This window comes from Elephantulus edwardii, unplaced genomic scaffold (assembly GCF_000299155.1).
Source record: "Elephantulus edwardii isolate Elephantulus edwardi_28Jun2011 unplaced genomic scaffold, EleEdw1.0 scaffold00065, whole genome shotgun sequence".
In the NCBI taxonomy this organism is placed as follows: domain Eukaryota; kingdom Metazoa; phylum Chordata; class Mammalia; order Macroscelidea; family Macroscelididae; genus Elephantulus; species Elephantulus edwardii.
This window is the reverse complement of record NW_006399815.1, coordinates 2,953,553-2,963,200: the sequence shown is the minus strand read 5'-3', so window position 1 is coordinate 2,963,200 and position 9,648 is coordinate 2,953,553.

Here is a 9,648-nt window from a genome sequence, read left to right as displayed (position 1 = left end):
GCCACTCCTGCTTCCAAGCTTGTTTTAATAGGGGAGCTCCACCAAACACAGTTCGCAGAGGGTGACCAATATCACATTTGGCATATCAGGGTCACAGTGTTCAGCATCACAGCCACCATGAATTACCTCTGTACAGCAAATCCACAGAGCAGTGTTATACCACCTTGGAGAATGTCTGACCAAAAACAAAAATAGGCCTGAGGGATGCAGATTAAAATCACCCACCTTTGGCTTGTTAACATCACTTTCTGTCCATTAGGCCAACTGAACTCTATGTTGTTGTTAAAAAAAACAACCCATTTAGAATGTTTTTGCTCAAACATTCTTCTAAGTGGTATAGCACTGGTCTGTCTATTTGCTGTACAGAGGTAACTGGCTGTTGCTGTGAAGCTGAGCACTGTGACACTGGTGTGTCAAGTGCGATAATGGTCACCCATGGTGACAGTGTTTGGTGGAGCTCCCCAATTAAAACAAGCTTGGAAGCAGAAGTGGCATCCACTTCTGAAATAGCTTGCTTCCAGAAACTCTATGAACTTAGAGAAATGATGAAAGTTGTATAAGTGTTCAGGTCTTTCATTCATAAGTTCACTATGAGTTGTCTATGACTCGACAGCACTTAACAACAATAACAGGTATTGCAAACTTTGTGGCACAGCCAAGGGGTATGTTTTCCAAGGTTTTAGTCAAGGGAAAATATAATAAGAAAGTCAGGAAAATATTACATGACTGTAAGGCTCCTATGAAGAAAGATTCTAATTCAGTTTTGTTTCACCTGTAATTTTTATCTCAATTAAAGTGCCAAGAAGCTGAGCATGACCTTTCACATCTGTCCTTCTCATCTGTTTTCTCACCTGTAAAGGAAGAGGTTTGAAATGTGAATTTCTTTTGGGAACAGATTTTCCTTGAATCTGGGTACCTCCTTCTCAAGAAGGAAAGTGGAGAATATCAGCACTATCTGTTGGTCAGTAATTCCCTGGGATTGAAGATTTCCTTAGGCATTTGAGAATTGGCACATTTTCTCTAAGGGCATCATTTTGGGATTTAGGTTTAGTGCTTAGTAAGTAGATGTCTTTGAGAAAAGGATGTTCAAATGCCTTGGAGAGAGAAGACAGCTATCTCAGTGGTATCCTAGCCCCAGTAGAGGCTCAGCAAATCTGGTGACCAACGAATTCACACATACAGCTTGGTCTACCAGAGGGTCTCAAACCTGGTTGGGCACAAACAATCCTTTCTGGTTCCCTCTAAATTTTATTTCCTCAATTGTATGTTAGTGTCCACATCATTTGAGAAATGGTGTGCAAGTGTGTACATGTGTTTGTTTGTAGTTGGAGCTAAGGTAGTGGGAATCAGGCTGTGGTAGTGTCTTCACTTTCTACATAACTTATAATGATTAAGAGTCATGTGTCTTCAGATGCTTTCATAATTCATCTTGGAAAGTGGGTGGAAATAGGTATTTGTTGATACATAAAAAGGTTGTTGAAATGTCACCGAGTGATTATATAACTATGGATTATGCCTCAGGATAGGCGGCAGGAGAGGCAACTTTGCTCAGCGATTTTCAGTAATTAGAAGGCATTCAAAACAATGTTCTCTCCATTATTGTGTTTGTTGCTAACTTTGGCAGAGCTATTTTGAGGGCCTTTGGCATTCAAAATATGCTTGGATCCTCCCTCCCTGGGGTTAGGCAGTCAACCTAAGAACAGGGGTGGGTTTTTGTGCAGAACAACTCACCCCTACCCCATTCCTGGGCTTCTGTCTCACCCCTAATGGATGGTCTTGATTGGCTGTTCTCCTACCCACCCTCTGGAGTTGGCAGTAAGCCTGCCATGCTTAATGGGGTCCACCTTGCTAACTTATTTTTCTTTTTAATTGTGTGCTTAAATTTCTTCTAGATTTAGAGCTTTGATTAAAGGGATCATATACCAGAAATCTAGGTGATTTGGTTTACCAAAGATAATTTTTTGTTGTTGTTTTTGGTAAAGTGAGAGTTCTTTAGAAGGAGATAACTGCCTAGATGCTAATTAGTTATAAAATATGTTCTAAATGTTGTTGTTGTTATGTGTTGACAAGTTGGGTAAGACTATGGACAACAGATCTGAAATCTGCACTATCTTGTACCATCATCACCATCTCCATCTGACACACTTGAGCCCATTGCTATAGTCATTATGTAAATCTATCTTACCCAGTGTCTTCCTCTCTTACAGTGACCCTCCACCTTTCCAAGAAGGAAGTCCTTTTCCAAGGACTGGCTTCTAGCAACATGCCCAAGATATGCGAGATGCAGTTTCACAATCCTTTCTTCTAAGAAAATTCCGTTAGTATTTTTTTGTGAAAATAAAGGCTGGTTGTATTACCATGATACATTAGTTGTACTTTGCATTAAATAATGGTGGTATGATTTAATGGGAATAGCCCAGACTAGAAAGCATGGAGATTGGTTCTTGGCACTGCTTGGTTGTAACCTTGAGCAAATTGCTTGACCTCTCTTGGGCTTAGGGTCTTTATTGGACTGGATGATCCTTCTAACTCTATGAACAAAATCCCAAGTCTAGATGGAACATTTACAAAGTCAGCAACAATGTGCTTTGTCATTCAGGTATCTTAATCTTTTAGAACATTGGGTCAAATTTTGACTTGTCAAGAATGAAAACAAACAGTGGAAGTTCCAGCTTATCAGACACCCTCAATTAATTTTAATCAAGTGTTTGGGTTTTTTTACTATGATAATAATATGCTTGGATGAATGGTCTTGGCTCGAGACAAAGGGGTTTTTTTTGGTTTGGTTTTGTTTTTGTTTTTGTTTTTTTTGTTTTTTGTTTGTTTGTTTGTTTTTAGCTCTACCCTTACTCTTACAGGAAAGTTGATAATTCCATCAGAACTGGGGTATGCTAGCTCTCAGGAAAGCCCGGTACCAAGGAAGTCAATGCATATATTGCCTAGAGGCTTAAAAGGAAATTAGCTGGTGGAGACCATCGAAAATGTTTACATTTCTTTTCTTTTCATTTTTAAGAGAAAAAATACTGTCACCAATAAACTAAAAAAAGTCAAATTTGTTACCTTTTTGAGGGGGAGGGATGTGTGATACTGGGGATATGGAGAAATGCTTTTCTGGGGAGAGAATTTATTGCAGGGAATAATCCATTTTAGAGGCACAACTGTTGTAAAATGTTATTTGTACTATGACCGTTATGCAGACGCTTTGTCTTTGCAGATAGGCATGATCAATGATAATGACTGAACGTCTGATTGCAGCAAGGATTATTTGTTATTTCTTACACTACAGAGAATAAACAGAAAACTGGCAAAATAGAATCTAACAGTGTTTCTGTTCCTTTCAGAGCCATTCGAGGGAAGCCTTACAAAAGCTGAATGATTAGAGTGAGTTAGTTGGTTGGGGTATTTTGTCAATTCTTGATCCCAAACACAAACTCCCTGGCCTCAAGCCAATTCTTATTCATGATGACACTATGCATTTCAGAGTGGAACTGCTTTCCCCAGGGTTTTCAATGCTAGATATTTGGGAAATAGATTGCCAAGGATTTTTCTTCTTTGGTGTTGCTTTTCAGTTAATCGCCTAGAATAAACCATTATACCACATTAATGTCATTTTTGCTTTTCCAGTGTGCTTGGCCACTCCAGATGGCACATGCAGGAGGTTGAGAAATCAACCTTGAATCATATGGGCATTTTAAGGGGACATTTAAAGCAGACATGAGAACATTTCACATACTTTCTTGTTGTTGTTCTTTCACAACTTAATAAATATGATACAAGTGTTGTTGTTGTTAGGTGCTGTTGAGTCAACTGCATGCCATAATGATCCTATGAACAATGGATAATGTTGTATGTTTTCCTACCCTGTGCCATTCTCAGTTGTCAGAACACCGCAAGGAAACACTGCATGGTTCAAAACTGGGAAGGGTGCACATCAGGGATGAGTTCTGTCTCCATACCTTTTCAATCTATGCGGAACAGATTATCCGGGAGGCTGGGCTCTATGAGGAGAAGTGTGGCATCTCTAATATATTCTAGGCAATTGTTAACAATCACTGTGTGAATTCATCTTGTTGAAGCTCTTCTTCTCTTTCTCTGATCCTCTTCTTTCCCCAATATAACATCTTTTCCCCAAGAACTGGTCTCTCCTGACAATATGAGCAAAGTGTGTGAGATAAAGTTTCACTTATCCTTGCCTCTAAGAGCCCCTTGGCAGCACTTCCTCCAAGATATACTTGCTTGTTCTTTTGGCAGTCTATGATATTTTTTTTTATTGTACAGATAGAAAAACTAATTTTAAATGTTGTTTTCTGGTCCCAATATGACTCCTAGCAACCCTATGAACAACCCATCTGAACCTTTACCTCCTGTGCCTTTCTCATGAACTCTGTCCTGCTCAAGCCTCTTGTGATAAGTCACTATGACATTCCACCTCATTGAGGGCCTTCCTCTCTTTAACTGACCTTTCTCAGCATAAGGTATCTCTCTAAAGACTGGTTCCTTCTGAAAATACGCCCAGAGTAAGTAAGATGAAGTTTCACCATCCTTGCCTGTAAGAAGCATCCTGTTTACATTTCCTTCAAGACAGACTTGGTGTTCTTTTGGCAGTCCATTGTATATCCAGTACCCTTTGCCAACACCAGAATTCAAAGACATCAATTCTTCTTCTGTCATCCTTATTTATTGTCAAAATTTCAATGGAAAGAAAGCTCTGATGACCTAATAGTACAACTTGTGATGCCATCCCCAAATCAGGCAATTCGACAACACCAGCTACTGTGAGGTGGAAAGATGGGCAATCTCCCCTGTGATTTACAGCCTCTGAAAATCCACCAGAGTTCACTTATCAGTCAGTTTTGACTAATAACAAGAACGATTTAAAATATTATCATTTATTTAAAGGTAAAATTTAAGTCTAGCTGTCCTCTCAGCCATTTTTTGGGCCAGGGGGAGTGGGGAAGCAGGGGCAAGCTATTGGAAGGTGAGAGATATTTATTGGTAAGCTAAGGGTTAATGACCATCAGAGGCAGGGAGAAGCTTCCCCCTCACCTCAAAGGTAGGAAAAGACTCAGTGATGGATTTTACTTCCCTTCTCTATTAGACTTTACGGGGAAATTTAATGCTGTATGTCCTTTGTACCCAATGACTGAATAAAGGTATTTCATGTTGAGGAAATCCTATATACTAAAAAGGGAATTTAGCAATTAGTAGGGTAAAATTCATATGAGCAGTAAGTTTCACTACTTCACAAAAGGTTCTTTTAGTAAATTCCCCTCCGTGCTTTAAAAAGAGTGTGCTAAGTGAAGGACATAAGCCTGTTTCCTGAATAATGACTTCAGGTAAATTGACATGAACGTGGCCAAATGTTCACTGGGCTCGGCAGCACCCACGAGAAATCAGCTAATTTATAATTCTAAGGGCCAAGTGTACTGGCATCAAACCTTCCACCCGACTTGGATACAAAATTGTGCTTGAGTCAGAAAGGGGTTTTATTCCTTCTCTTTTTCTTCCTTGACCACCTCTGTGTCTTTAGACAAGAGGCTCTTGTGAGTTATACTTTTTTCCATCCCATTTACGAGAAAAACATTTGCAAATCTTTCATTTTTTGTTTAACTTCGTTTTCACCAGAAAATAAAGGGCTGCATACGGAGTGTTCATAGAGATCAAATTAACTAATAGCTGTGGATTGAGTGTTCTGGGAAAATGTTTGGGAGCTGATTTATAAACAGCAGTCCAGTGTTCTGGGTCCCTAGAGAAATAATGACCGGCTGGCTCAGTGAACATTTTGTGCTGTGGGGCAGGAGGATGGAGAAGAGGGAAAGAAGGAAGCAAGTGTGCAGAGAAGTTAGTGTAATTTCTGGGGACCCACCCGATTGTTAGTTTGTTCTTAATGTGCAACTTGTTATTTAGAACAACTGATGAGATGATATAATAAATTTATTTGTGGATAACCAGTGTTGGCTATTAAGAGAAATTCAGAGCTGGCTTTCAAAATAACTTATAGCCTTGGGTTCCATCTGGAAGGCTGATTGCAAACTGCTCATGACAGAACTACTTCATCTTTGAAACTCTTAGTTTTACTTCTGACTGAGCATTTTGTTGGCTTATTTTGGTGTTTAAATGTTTTTAGAATCTTTTCTTTTGAGCAAATAGACTAGAAAGACAAGTGGAAGTGTCTCTAACTTGGAATAATAATAATAATACCCCCACAAAACCCAGAAGATAATGGCTTACAAGCCTGAACATATGTTTTAAAGAATAAAGGAGATTTTCATATTTAGTTTTGTTATACATTTATGTCCCTTCCTAGGGAGCTCTGGTAGCCTAGTGGTAAGAAGCTGCACTGCAATCCTAAAAGCACACAGTTCAAATACACCAGTTGCTATGCTTGAGAAAGGTAGGCAATCTCTTCCTTTGTGATTTACTGTCTCTGAAAACCCACTGGAGGGTCAGCTATGGGTTAGTTCTGACTTGAAGGCACACAACATCAACTAGGGAGCTGTGGTGCCCAGGTGGTAAGAGTATGTGTTGCAATCCCAAAGGCACACGGTTTGAATCTACCAGCTGCAGCACTGGAGGGAGAAGGATAGACAATCTCCTGTGTGATTTAGGGCCTTTGAAAACCCCCTGGAGGGTAAGGTATGGATTGGTCTGACTTGATGGCACACAACAACAACCACATTCCCTCCTATGTGAAGTCAGTAGTAAGACATTTTTTTAAAGATTCAAAGTTACTTTTATTTTTTTTAAATAACAAGAACTTTTGTTTATTATGTGGCCAGGAAGCAAAGAGAAAGAAGCATAGTTCTTCTCTTTTCTCTCCCTTATTTTGTCTGTTTTTTTCTACATCCTCATTTGGTCTGAGTTCTGATATATAATATTCAAGTGAGCTCATAATGCTTCCTTCCTTCCGATTGGAACTTCCCAATAAATAAATTGTGTGTATGACACATAGGAAATTACCCAATGGCTGATGTGAACTCACATGTAACCTACAACATCTGCTTCTGGCCTGGATCTACCTAGATTCAAGAGATCATTTATCTATTTCCTTTCCCCTCCCCCACTTTCCTTTATTTCCATGTACATATTAAGCAAGCAAAAACAAGGTATCATTTTTTAAGGATATTGATTGAATAATTGGTATCTCATTTTCACTCTTGTAAAAATGAATAAAGCTTGTTTGTACTGTTGTCCTGTGCCTCAAGTCAGAACTGACATGATGCCGGCCTTCCAGAGGGTTATCAGAGGTTTTAAATTGCTCCAGAGGAGATTGTCTATTTTTCTCCCACGGAGCAGCCAGTGGATTTGAGAATTGCATATTTTTAGGTTGCAGTGTAACCCATACACCTAGACTGCCAGACTTCTCTTGTTTGTAATAGGTCACCGATAAGAAGAATTTTTTTTTTCAAACATACCTTGGATGGCCAGGAAAATAAACAGGTATGTCCTGGAGAGGGTGGATCCAGGCTGCTCCCTGGAGGCAGGGATTTCGAAGCTCTGTCTCACACACTTTGGGCATATGGCCATGAGGGACCTGTCCTTGGAGAAGGACATCATGCTTGGGACAGGACAGGGGAGGAAGACCCCGGATGAGATGGATTGACTCAGTGACTGGAAAAATGGAATTAGGTCTGTCAAAGATGATCAGACTGGCTCAGGATAGGGCAGGGTTCAGAACTAACATACATAGGGTCACTATGAGTTACAGGTGATTCGATGGCACATAACAACAGCAACATGGTTGTTGCCCTTGATAACCACACATGTTGTTGTTATTATGTTCCATTGAGTTTCCTGCAACTCATAGCAACTCTTTGTACAATAGTTCTGAACCCTGCTCTGTCCTGAGCCAGTCTCACTGACTCTGACACATCTACCCCATTACCTTAGTGACCTGTCAATACATCTCATCTGGATTCTTCCTCGCTTGCGCTGTCTCTCCATCCTTTCAAGCATGATGTCCTCCTTCTCCAAGGACTGGTCTCTCCTGGCCATGTGACCAAAGTATGTGAGATGAACCTTCAAAATCCTAGCCTCAAAGGAGAAACTTGGTTTCACCTTCTCCAAGACAGACTTGTTTATTCTCTTGGTGATCATACTCTTGATATATTCAAGACTCTTATCCAACATCACAACTCAAAGGCATTGATTCTTTTTCTGTCATCCCTAGTCATTGTCCAGCTCTATGATGCATAGCAAGTAATTGCAAAGACCAGGACCTCAATCAGGCACACCTTAGTCCCTAGACTGACACTATAGCTTTTTAGCATTTTGGAGAGGTATCTGACAGCAGACTTCCCTAATGCAATTCATCTTTTGATTTCCTAACTGCTGGTGCCAAGAGTGTTGATTGTGGAGCTGAGCAAGCTCTGATTGTTAACAACCTCAGTTTCTTCTCCATATCATGGTGCTGCCAATTGGCCCAGTGGTGAGAATCTTATTTTTAAATTTTATACTGATTTATTTACGAAGTTCAAATACATTGTTTTTCACACAAGATCCTTCCCATTTCCTTCACCCACCCCCTCACCCATCAAACTGTGCAACTCTATGATTAATAGCCCACCTCACTCTATCCCGCCCCCCACTCGGTACGTACCTCCCCTTCTCATCCCTCTGCTTCCACCCTCTATGCTCATTCTACAATAATGGTTTTATACAGTATTTGTTCTTGTGGGACTAAGTTAGTTCACTCAGCATAATGCTCTCTAGTCTCTCCCAAGTTAGGGAGTAATTTACAAAATCATTGTTCCTGCCTGCTGCATAGTAGAAGATGAACATATTTGTACAGAATTAGCCCGGGGAGGAGTGGGGGGTGGGGGAGGGCAGGGATCTTTAAAAGAAATGTAGCCAGAGGGGCTTTTCTTTTAAAGAAAGAAAAGACTCCACCCATCTCCTAGGAGGCAGATAGCAACTTGCCCAGTAACCAACCTAGGCTAATTTGTACTGAATAAGCGCAAAGGGTTTCACATGCAAAAAAAATTTCTAAAGTGTGGTAGTTGTTTTGTTCTTTGTTTTTTCCTTTCTGTCAGATAAAATGTTAAATAGTAAATGACTCAGCAGGATGGTTTTTAATCAGTTAAGCACAAAGTGATCATGAAATTCTCACTGTATAGTTTTTGTCTGTCATAACTATTAATTATCCTTTTCACTTTCAAAACTGTCTCAAATTGTACTATGGTCCTATTAGCCAAGAGTAGCATGTGGAAATGGGAACTTTATCAAATTGTTTGATGACAGTATTTTGCGTTTGCTAGTCGAGATTTTGCAATCTAAAATGGAAAGTTCTAGAAGGAAAATTCAGTGGTGAGAAGTATACGAATATTTCTGTCTTCTGTTGAATAGGGTGGCCTTAGGTTATCGCTTCTGACTTCCTTTCCTGGTAACGCCTGCCTGGATATTTGTAAGAGCTTTCATCTTCTTGTGTACAAAGGTCAGCAAAAGGACAGGGGGCAAGTCATGATATGACATATGTACACAAATATCCCTTACACAAGTGAGGCAAATATAACTTATTTGCAATTTCCTGCTAAACTTATAAAACAAGGCAGCCAGAAGGTGAAACTTCTAACTTTACTGTTATAGGATATTACTAAAAACCCCGAGGGAGTTCTCAATTGTTGTCATTAAGCCCAGAATCTGCTTTCA